The sequence below is a fragment of the Cricetulus griseus genome, chromosome X (assembly GCF_003668045.3).
Source record: "Cricetulus griseus strain 17A/GY chromosome X, alternate assembly CriGri-PICRH-1.0, whole genome shotgun sequence".
NCBI lineage: Eukaryota > Metazoa > Chordata > Mammalia > Rodentia > Cricetidae > Cricetulus > Cricetulus griseus.
In genome coordinates this window covers 31882232-31894564 of record NC_048604.1, presented here as the reverse complement: position 1 = coordinate 31894564, position 12333 = coordinate 31882232, and positions in this window count along the sequence as shown.

The following is a 12333-nucleotide window of genomic DNA, read 5'->3' as shown; positions in this document are numbered from 1 at the left end:
TCATCATCATCATCATCATTATAATAGGGGGAGGGGAGTTTTACAGGAAGAGTGAGCAAGCCTAAAATATGGAAGAACAAAGTGTTAGGGAGACTACCCTTAGAAAAGTGATAGAACAGAAAGGTTATGATTTATGAGTAGTTCAGAAAAGAGAAAGACATAGTGTGGCATAGTTGCAGCTTTGTAAACCTCTGCTAGGGATCACAATATTTATATGAATTTTAGTGCCAGTGACACAAAAGTAGATAGTTCTGTTCAGGTAGTACCTTATAATGTTCTTCCCAGTATTTTTTTATTATTCTCTTTCCCCTTAATAAATATTCTGTGGACTATTTATGTAATTTTCCATTATGCAAGCATACTCTTTCTGCACACATTTTTGCTAACAGTGTTAGTTTCCTCCTTTAGATCTTGTCAGCAACAGTTAGTTGGTATTCTAGTGATGATATTTTGCTATTTATTGCATCTAAATTCATTAATAACATTTTTAGTAAGCAAGCAGGAATCTTTTAAAGTATGGCGTTCTTTAATTTATTCTTTGATAACTTAGGAGCATGCATTTTCCTGTTGTTGTGGGGATTTTTACTTGGAGGCACAGTCTCACTCTGTATCCCTGGCTAGCCAAGAATGTCCTGTGCAGATCAAGCTGGACTTGAACTTATGGGAAGCCTATGGCCTCTGCTTAAGTTCTGTGATCAGAGGCAGGCACCATCACATCCAGCTTGGGAGACAAGTATTCTACTAAATTGTTTATTTATCACATCATTAATTCAGGGGTATTATTTTATTCTGTTAATTATAATCACACTGATTATCTTATAATTAAAATTATGCTATATGTGATATACATTTTAAATACTGTTATGTGCTGCTTTGATATCTTATGATATCAGGAGGTCCTCAAGTGGCTTACCAGCAAGTTCCCCAGATAATCTTTCTTATTATGGAGACCATACACCATCAGATTTACTCCTGGTAGGAGGCTTCAATGCCTTTCTAGCTCACGGTGGGAACTAGAGATGACTCATATCTTTCCTAGAGTACAAACACCATCTTCCACTGTCCTAAAATTCACTATTTCCAAGCATAATGCCCCTGTATCATTTCATGCAATAAACTCACCACAGAGCTGTGAGTATATGTGACTATTGTCATTCTCATTTGTCTAATGCCAAATGTTATATATTCAACCATCTCTATAACTCCAGGTCAGCAATCCCTCTGTCATTAACAAAGTAAAGAAGGTGAGATCAAAACAGCATTTCAGATTATTGAAATTATCTGAATGTTTATGTCCATTTGAAAGTTATATTGCAACCTAATTTCCAATGCCATGTAGTTAAGAATTATAGCCATAGGGGAGTGATTAGCGCAAGGGTATTCTGCTCTCCTGAATAGGACTCATGTTATACAAAGGAGTCATTCAGTTGTTGTGTGCATCCTTCTGTCCTGTGAGACACTGAATATGCTGGTCACTTGATCTTGGATTTGCAAGCTTGGAAACCTGTGAGCAATACATTTTTACTGTTTGTAAATCACCCATGTAAGGGATTTTGTTATAACAGCTTGAACAGAATAACACAGGAATATTTCGGATTCACTTCTTTAAGAATACAACTTATAGAAGTGTTGAATCCTAGAGCAGAAAAAATACAAAATGAAACTGGAACATCCTGTACCAGAAAGTACAGAAATGCTCATTTGAGTTCTGCAAAGGAAACACATAATCAAAGCTATTCCCTACACCCACACAGACTATTACACATTTTTCAAAGTTTAATACTTAGTTATCATGTTCATTGTACTTATCTTCATATTCTTTAATGATAATTCTCAAAAGACTTTTTAATAGTAATACTGTGTCATAGAGCCAAAGTAATGTACCAGATTTTTTCATTGCATGGAATCTACTAACAATTGGGTTTATACAACATTAGGGATTTCCTGTGTCTTCCAGCATCTTGCCAGGCACTTTACATATGCTGATCCCTAATGGACATGCTCTTTAGTAAGTCACTTGTACACTGTCAGCTAACCCGGTACAGGTTCCTTGAGCAGTTATCATACAACAGGAGATAGAAGTACAAGCATTCCTACCACAACAATCCATCTGAAACCTTTAATAAAATCAATCACACAAAACAGGCTTAGGTACATACCATAAGTTAATAGATTCTGAAAGGGAACTATATCATACTTAATCTTATAAAAGAATTAAACAAACTAAGCTTGGCTTTTGGTTTCATTTTGATTTGTCTATGCTTTATCTGGAGTTTCAGTGACTTAGAAGGTGACCTTAAAATGTAATTCCATCTATAGGAGAGAATCTATAAAAAAAATGGATAGGAGTAGGTTTTAATAAATGATAACTATGCAATGAATATAACCAAAAACATTTTGTTTTGGTGGTAGTAATACAAGAATTTTTGTGTTTAGATAGTTTTAATAATTATAATTTAAAAGAACTAAAAAATGAAGATATTTAAAAGTAATTCCAATTAGTCATGCCTTTGCTTGACAATCACAAGATAATGGTCCCTCTCTATTTCTCTCTCTCTCTCTCTCTTTCTCTCACACAATCACTCATTTTCTCTTTTTATCTTCTTTTTGAGATAGAGTTAACATGTGTTTCCTAAGATGGGCTCAAAAACCTGGGTTCAATTGATCCTTCTGCCTCAGCCTCCTGAGTGGCTTGGACAACATGGCTGCATACCAGAACACTCTATTCTTTATCTCCTATTAAAATGAAAATGCCTTTAGTGTAAACTAAAGGACACACATGCAAAATAGCAAGACTATTTTTAACATCACAAGCCTACTTCTTTAAATCAAAGTAATATTTCCACATTGGTCATCCACTTTAGTTAGAGCACTGGCTCTAAAGTTTGGCATCTAAAGTTTCATAAAATATATTGCAACTTAACCTATTAAAATATCTTAGGAGCAGATCTCACATATAATTTGTACTTGCTTCTAAGGCACCTCGATTTCCCTTGTCATTTGGTATCTGGAAATTTTGGTGTAATTTGTCCCCCTCAGTCACATATCCAAGTTTAAGATTTTCTTCTCGATCTAAAAAGGTAGTATAAACAGCTCATATTCATTTTCTAAAAATGTGATGTCATTAAGACTTAGCAAGTAATTAATTTCCTCACAAGCTATCAATTTCCCCCAACCCTTACCACTACTTAACACAGTATGTATTCAATATGCATTCATCTAAAAGGAAACTGTTATGTGAATAAATCATAATACCTATTCCATATACTGATGTTCACCATTTATCAATAGATCAAAGAGTCAAATCACAGGGATGTAATTCATTGTGTCTATTCTTATCTCACTGGCTTAATGGTTATTTATCAACTGTGAATGAAACTTTGTTTCATACATTAAAATTCAGTTTTATTACCATTTAATTTTATTTTCTCAAATACCTCTAAGATTGTTACATTTGGTTTCTTGATATAAAAATATCAATATAACTAAAACTGGGATGAGCAGCTGCATAAAACCTTATGATTAATAAGTAGCTGAATATTTATTTATTCATTTTTTTTGGCTTTTCAAGACAGGGTTTCTCTGTGTAGCCCTGGCTGTCCTGGCACTCACTCTATTGACAAGGCTGACCTCAAACTCACAGAGATCTGCCTGCCTCTGCCTCCAGAGTGCTGGGATTAAAGGCGTGCACCACCACCAGCAGCAAGTAGCTGAATCTTTATTTAAGCCAATATAATCTACTCTTGTCATTCTAACATGTTGATTTCTTTCTACACCTCACTTTCCTTATTATGCATCATATAGCTTATCATTTTAATCTAGTATACTCTGTATTATAATTAAGACTGTCTGTGAAAAAGCAATGTCTTCATTTACCTCATTTCCCCAACACAACAAAAATCACTTTTCACAGAGACTTACTACCTTCCATCAGTAAGATCTGTTTTGTGTTGGACCTAAGTGCAGCATGTTAATTAGAACTCTTGTTCATATGCACACTTGTGTTTGGTGTGGGGGGGGCACTAATCATTAGCAGAGGCACCTCTTTGTTTTGGGTTTTTCATCCTTCTACGTTTATCTATGGAAGACACCATAGGGATATACTTCACATTGCTAGAAACCGACTGCTTTACTTGCTGTGGTGCATGCCTTGAATCCAAGCACTCAGGGGGCAGAGGCAGGTTGATCTTTGTGAGAATGAGACCATCTAGGGCTATATAGGAAGATCTTGTCTCAAAAAACAAAACAAACAAACTAATTTGTTACCCTGACCTCCTTCATAACACCTGTGCTTTACTTTCCCCCTCCCTAGAGCTACCCCTTTCTTTGGTCCCTTTTTCTTATCCTGGTTATCTGGATTTACTCCAGGTTCTACTTAGAAAACTTTGAGAGCAGGGACCCTCAAATAAGAGAGACCATGCAGTTTTTGTCTCTCTGGGTCTGGGATACTTCATGTAGTATAATATTTTCCAGTTCTGTCCATTTATCTGCAACTTTCATTTTTCTTTACAGCTGAATAGAATTCCATTATTTGTAAGTGCCGCATTTTTATTATACATTAATCAACTAAATGGCATTTAGGTTGTTTCCATTTCTTAGCTATTGTGAATGATATAGCTGAGCAAGTATCTGTGGAGTAGAAGACTCACCTACATAAAATGCTAATTAGCTAGTAACCAGGCAGGAAGTATAGGTGGGGCTACCAGACTAGGAGAATTCTGGGAGAGAGGAAAGTTAGAGAATGAGTTGCCAGAAAACAGAGGAAGCAAAATGAAAGCAATGCCTTGCTGAGAAAAGGTAGCAAGGCACATGGCTAAACATAGATAAAAATTTTGGGTTAATTTAAGTTGTAAGAGATAGATAGTAATAAGCCTGAAGAATAGGCCAAACAGTTTCTAATTAATATAAGCCTCTGCATGTTATTTTGAGACTAAATGGCTTTGGAATTGGAAGGTACAGAAACTTCTGTCCATATGCATTATTTTGTGTTTACTTAAAATTACACACACACACAGTGTGTGTGTATGTATATATAAATGCATGTGTATATATGTTAAAATTAAGTCATATCACTAGGGGTGACAGTGCTTCCCCCAAACAATAGACTGTCCAAAAAACAAAAACCTTGGTTCCAAGTATGGGGAACCCACCTTTTATGTTGTTAGTCAGAGATGTCTAATAAAAGCTCCCATATAATTGTGCTATTGCCATAGTCCTCCATTGCCTACCAGAAATTGAAGGTGAGACCCTATTGTCAAAGACACCGAACATTGTGGATGGTGAACTTGGGAGAATCTCACTGGAACTGACCTTTCTGACTCCCTTCTAAGTAGTAGATCTCATAGTACTAGAAGGAGCTTTGCAAGTTGAGAAGGGAAAACACCAGCTAGAAGGACTATGAACCGCAAAATGACCAAAATGGCAAGATATTCTGAAAGATGCAGTAGCATCACTTATATCCTGTAGCCAACAGCCATCTAATAGGACTTAGAGCCCAGTCAATGGGAGTAAATTCATGTCTATTACTCTAATCCTAGCTCACTGCTGCCACTTCCCTAAACCAACATACTCTTTAATGCATTCTAAATAATCACCCTTAGAACCACGGTTAAGTGTAGCTCCTCATCAAAGAACCTTCTCTTCACAATAGAGACCATTACAGGAAGACAAAATGGGTTAAACTGCAGACAATAACTGATCGAAGTGTGCTAAACATCAAAACGATACATCTACAACACAACCTCTACATCAAAGCCTGGGGGGGGCATCTGGGAACAGGAGGTCAAAAGATTGTAAGAACCAGAGGACCAGGGTATCTACAACAAGATAATGTCTTCTATATTTGACAAGAAAGGTGCAACCATGAAATCTCGATAATATGGTGGCACAACAAATACCAAAAAAGTGACAGCACCAAGTGGTATGTCATACTAGATGGGGGAAACCTGATAAGACTCCAGCCCTAGTTTAAAAGCTATAGGCAATTAATGGCTACTGAGAGAAGAAAGATACTTTGTTACAGAGTTAAGACACAAGATAGATTATCCATATATGTATGATCCTCAAGCATATATGTATGTGAGCAACACAGGATAACTCAGGTTATATTTATAAATTTGTGTTTGTATGTGTATGCATGTGCATATGATTGTGTGTGTGTGTGTGTGTGTGTGTGTATGAAGAATAAAACTCCATAAAATTCAGAGGGAGTTGGGACATGGGAGGAGTTGATTGGGGTGAAAATGATGTACATACAGCTCACATGTGAGAGTTTTTAAAAGGTAAATTGAAATTTTCAAACTTTTTATTTATTCTTTGCGACTTCCACATCATGCATCTTGATATCATTCATTTCCCTTCCTTTCATATCTACCCTATGTCCTTGCAACTTCCCCCACAACATAAAATACAATTTAATAGACAAGAAAAATAAGAAAAGAAAAATCTCATTATGGAAGTTGTAGTGTGACCCAGTGAGTCACGTAGTATATCCTTTGGTCTCTATATCTTTACTTGTAAATCCTCATTGCAATGAGTCATTGGTCTGGTTTAATCCCTCTGGTTTCTGTTACACTATTAATACTGGGCCCTCACTGGGATTCCTCTTGGATATCCTGTTGTTGCCCTGTGCCATGGAGATCCTGCAGCTTTGTTTGTATCTGCAAGATGTGTTCCTTCATGTGCTCCAGCAGATCATAGATGGATGTATGGTAGGTTCAGGGCCTGGGTGGTTGCAAGGTTGGCAAGCCCACTGGCTGTCCTCTATCTTCACCACCATGGAGAGCTCTTTAGCACTGTCCCAGCTAGTTCACCCTATGCAGCAAGGAGCAAGGGGCATGACCAGTTCTACTTTCATGACCTCAGGGCAAGCTCACCCACACCTACAGTACCAGGGCAAGCTCTGTGTTGCCCAGGCAAGGGTGCATGTTGGGAGCCATACAGTTTGGCATGAACCTTTAGGCCAAACTTGGCAAGTTCCATAGTTATAGAACTGTCTTTTGATTATACATGGCTTCTAGAAGCATGGGGACTCAGAAGGAACAACCTGACCCAGACCTCAATCCTTTGTTCCAACCACAAGCCCACTTACCTAAGCAAACCTCCCGCATTCCACCACTTACCTACGCAACCTTCCTTCATCCCACCATTCACCTAGGTAACCCTCCCTCTCCCCACCACCCATGAACTTTTCACCCTACCAACATCCTCTTTCTATAGTTTTTTTTAAGCATCCTGCTTGAACTAACACCTGGCTCTTGGCCTCTTCTCCCCCTCCTCTTTACCCCATACTACTGACTATATAAGCTAGCCTGGAAAAAATACAATTCGCCACTTGATCAGAATCCTGTCTCGTGGTCATTCTCTTGCTTCTCTTGTCCCCATTCCCCTCCCTGGACTTCTTGCTCTAGGTTGCTGTGCTGCAGGTTGGAACAGCTACAGGTGCACAGGCCACTCTTCCAGGTACTGCAGCTGATGAGGGGCAGAAACAACTATCCCACTCTCATGATCTCAGGGCTATCTCTCCCACCTGCCACAGGCAGTGAGGGGTAGGGGGCACCACTCTGTCACCCATGCCACCATATGGCAGATGATTGTCAGGGCCTGATTGCCCATGCTTGTGTTTTAGGTCCAGGTCACTTACACACCAGTTGACAGGACCATCTCTGCTTTGTTGCCCAGGTGAAGTGCAGGCCCCATTCTCTAGAGTGAATCAGCGGGCAAGGAGCTGGGTCATCTCCCCAGCTTGGCTGCAGGTGGCTAGGGTCTGAGGGGGGAGGGCTTCATTCCCTCACCCAAACCACCACATGGCTGGCAGACCAGGGTGTGGAACCAGCTCTCCCAGTCTCTCGCCTTTGGGGCCATGTCACCCATGCCCCTGTGAACAGGGTCAGCTCTATTGTGCTGCCCATGCAAGGTGTGGAAAATTAAATATTTTTTAAAATGTTGCCCCTGTTATAGTTTATGAAAATATCAAGGAAAACAAGATATTCACCACTGACTATCACCTAGGTTGTCTAACTTTCCAGATTACTTTGGGCTAATGGCTTTCTTAGCACATACAGTTCTCGGCACTAAGAATGGAATAGCCCAAGGCTGGTTGGTTGGTTGGTAGCCATGAAACGTAAACAAGTCCAGGAATATAAGACATTTCTAAAATAATGAACAGAAAGATGGAGAAGTACTCTCTTCTTGAACCAGATTGCAATTAGCTCAATGGCCATAACCATATGTTATAGGTCTACTTACATGCTTAATCAACCGGTACAAGAACTCAACAGTTTTGGAAAGTAAACTGCCATCTGTCATTTTTACAAAATTAGTATCTAAGTGACTGATTGGAATTAAAGATGTGTGCCAACATACCTGGCTTCCTTTTCTTCTTACATCCTAATAATACACTAGCATGCACATGTTGTTATTTATACATATATTATCAGTTTCCTAATTTGTGGATCAATAGACTGTTTGTTTATATATATTGACTTTGTCACTAATTCTGTAATAATTATGATACTGAAGATACCTATTTCAGATAATTATTCTTTTTCTTTGGATATATATATCCCAAAATAGGTTACTGACTCATGTGGTAGTTCTTATTTTCTTATTTCTTCATTGTTGAAGTTACTCCATACACTGTTTCCATAGTGTATGTGCCAATGTACATTTTTTACAAGATATCACTTCCATCTGTGTATCTGAAATTCTTCCTTGTTGTACCAAGGAGATTCATAGTGGACCACATGGGGCAGATATTGTGAAATACTGAGTATCTGGTCCTGGTCTTCAAAAAAAATTGTAATGTATCATGGAAATTATCAAATGAGCATTATACAATCCAGTGTAAAGCAAAAGAAACACATACACACATTAGTGAAAGTATGAGGATTGGAGGAAATGTCAGAAACAAGGAAAAATTACAGGAAATTCATAAGGAGATAAAATTGGAATTATTCAGGGAGAATCATATTGAAATGGTATTCTAGAAAAAAGTTTAAAAACATGTAAAAAAGATATGGGACTGTGCCATTAATGGTTAAGAAGATTATAAGCTTGTTTGTAGTAGCATTGAGTGAGTAGACAGAGTTTTAAAGATCACTTTACAAAATATTTGTTAATATGTAGAAGTAACAGAAAATCAGTGTTTTGTTTTGTTTTTCAGCAGCTGAAGAAAGCCTTTTATTGGGGATGAGGAAACTCGCTCATCCAGCTGGCACACACAGAAAAAGACTCACCACAAAGCGGGTGGGGGACTCAAGAAGCTGAAGTCTCCTGTTCAGAAAGACCCAGATGGAAGACAGAAATGATCAGAGCAAGACACATCACAGGAATCAGGAGAGTGTTACACTAATGGAGGGAAAATATCAATTAATATTTTTCATATTATAATATCAACTAGTATCGTTTTGGGGGCTGAAATTTATCTCAGTGGTAAACTGTTTGCCTGGTGTGTGCTGTCCCCTTACTGCAAAAATTAGTCATTACCCTTTCATCTGAACTTGAGAAATAAGCAGAGTCTCAGTCTCTTTCCATTTCTACTTTTGTTCCTTGTTAAAAATACATGCACTTTGGAATAAATTACAGCTTTCCATTTGTCATTCCCAGAAATCTACCTTGTCTTACACTCTGGCGTTTATGGCATTATATATTAGCTCGATTCCCATTCATCTCCAAAGCTCCATAGGTGGAATTCGAGCAAACCCTGACTCCATTTGGCTAGTGAAAGTAATAACATGATGACTTTAATACAGAAGGGCTATTTTACTTCCCTCACTACACTGCCCCTTTTACATTGTCTTCATTTGGAACAAAAAAAAAAAAGAAGCTTTACAGACTCGTACTTTAGTTCCTGGCAGGTTTCCTTGCACAGTGGCAATCTAACAACAGGGTGCTTGCCAGTGGCTTGCAGATGGAAACAGGCACAGCTAGGGTCTCCAAATGCAGCAGTTCCTTGGAGGCCTGCTGAGCTTTAACATTACTCGGGGGACCAAAATAGACTCTGTATTAATATCACCCGCAGGTATCCTTAGTCGTATGGCTACTATAATACTTACCTTGAGGTTCCCAGGTCTATAAGGGCTTTGCTACCTAACAGGAGTTGGCCACGTCCATCCACCTCGTGTTCACCCAACTGCTAACTCACCACCAGATTTAAATGGCAACAATACTTATTTTAATGGGCACAGACTTCACTGACACATGAGAGTCAGCAAAGAAGACTATTTTTTTTTACAAAGTATGCCTTAGCCTTGCTTTTTTTGTTGTTGCTTGTTGCTAGAACTCTGTCATAGATATATCAGCCTGTATATAAGTATTTTTCACAAAAAAATTATCACCTTACCTTCACTCCTCCTTACTTCTCTCACTTTCTCTCCTCTCTTCCTATCTGTCCTTGTAATATCAGCTCTGATCATCCAACAAAAGGTAAAAATCAATTCAATCTTCACTCCTGTCTATAATCCAGGTGAGCCAACTCCATCAATTTCAATTCCCCTTTCTTTCCTTTTAATTAAAAAACAATTTTTGATACAATATATTCTGATTATGGTTTCATATCCTCCAACTCCTCCCAGGTGCTCCTCATTTTCTCACTCATCCAAATCCACATCTTTTCCTTCTCTCTCTCATTGGGGTACAACTAGGCATCTAAAAATGTTAAAGTAAAATTAAGTAAAATAAAACTAAGCCAGATAGGACAAAATAAACAGAAGAAAAAGTACCAAATAAAGAGCTCAGAGACACATATAAACACAGACTATTCACACACAGAAATCCTATTAAAAACACCAAACACGAAATCCTAAGCTATACACAAAGAACTGTAAGGTTAAAAACAAGGGAAAAGTCCCTAACAAAGCATTTTCAGACAAAAAAAACCCTCCAAAAATTCCACTGAGTTTGTTTTGTGTGGCCCATTTTCTGCTAGGCATGGGGCCTGGCCTTAAGTGTGGTTTATATGCCCAATGAGAGTCCATTGGAGAAAAAAACTGTTTTTTTTTTAAATTTGTGAGCATTTATCAATTGGAGATAGCTTCTGGATTAGGCATGTGGGCTTATGTCTGCTCACCCTCTCAGTGCTAGGACCCTATCTGGCCCAGACCTGTGTAGGCACTATACATGCTGCCACAGTCTCTGAGTTCATGTTGCACTGGTCCTGTGTTTAGAAAGCCTTGTTTCCTTGATGCCATCCATCCCTTCTGGATCTTAAATTTTTTCTGCCCTCTCTTCAGCCAGGTTCCCTGGGCCATAAGGGATGAGTCTGATGGAGACATCCCATTTATGACTGAGTCTTCCAGGGTCTCACTGTCTGCACACTGTGCAACTTTGTGTCTCTGCCTTTATTCCCATCTACTGCATGCAGGAGGAAGCTTCTCTGATAATGGCTGATTTATGAGTACAGCAGAATGTCATTAGGTGTTTTTCTATTGCTGTGTTTCTTTAGCACAACAGTTGCACTTGGTTTATTCCTAGATCTCTGGTTTATCTGGTCTCAGATAAACCAACTGAGAAGTTGGTTACTCCTCCATGCTTTATTCCACTATTACACTGGCAAATATTGCAGGCAGATCATTACTGTAGATCAAAGGGTTTGTAGTTGGGTTGGTGTTTACCTTTCTCACAACAACCCTATGAACTATATTCCATTCAATATATACTGAACCAACTAGTATGTTCTTGTATATACACAGTAATAATTCCACTTGGCTAGAAGGAAATTGATAGCTGTTATTAAGTGAAAATATATATAATTCCTGGTTCCTATGGTGATGAGGGTTATTTCATTTTTTTTGTAGCTAGGTTATGTGAAATCTCAGTTATTCCCAGATATCAAGTCATATAACATATGGAAACTTAATTTTAGGACTCATCTCTTTATAGTTTTGATACCACATAGAAATCTTATCCTAATCAGAATGACAATTTTGTTTACTAATATCTTCTTGTACATTATGGCTAGTTTTTGCTTAGATAGGTCAGGCTGAATTATTTGCTGTCGTTCATGTTAAATAGGTCTCTCTTTCAGTGGTGGTTGCAGAATTTCCATACAGAATGGATTTATAGAATCAAACTTGTTTCAAAGGTTTCCTAAGTCAATCATTTTGCAGTGACATTTACATAAATTTAATGTTGTTTCTAGTTTCAATTTTAAATGTCTTCTTCTTTGGGGAAAACAATATGTGTGAATGGCCACTGGAGAATATGGAGTAACGAAGAGACTTGGTGCTGCAATTTGGGTTTCTCATGTATAGTACAGAGGGAGAGAAATCCTTTCTTGTGTTTCTATTGTTTTGCAATAGATACTATGGGTTGAAGTCAGGGTCTCATTCATGT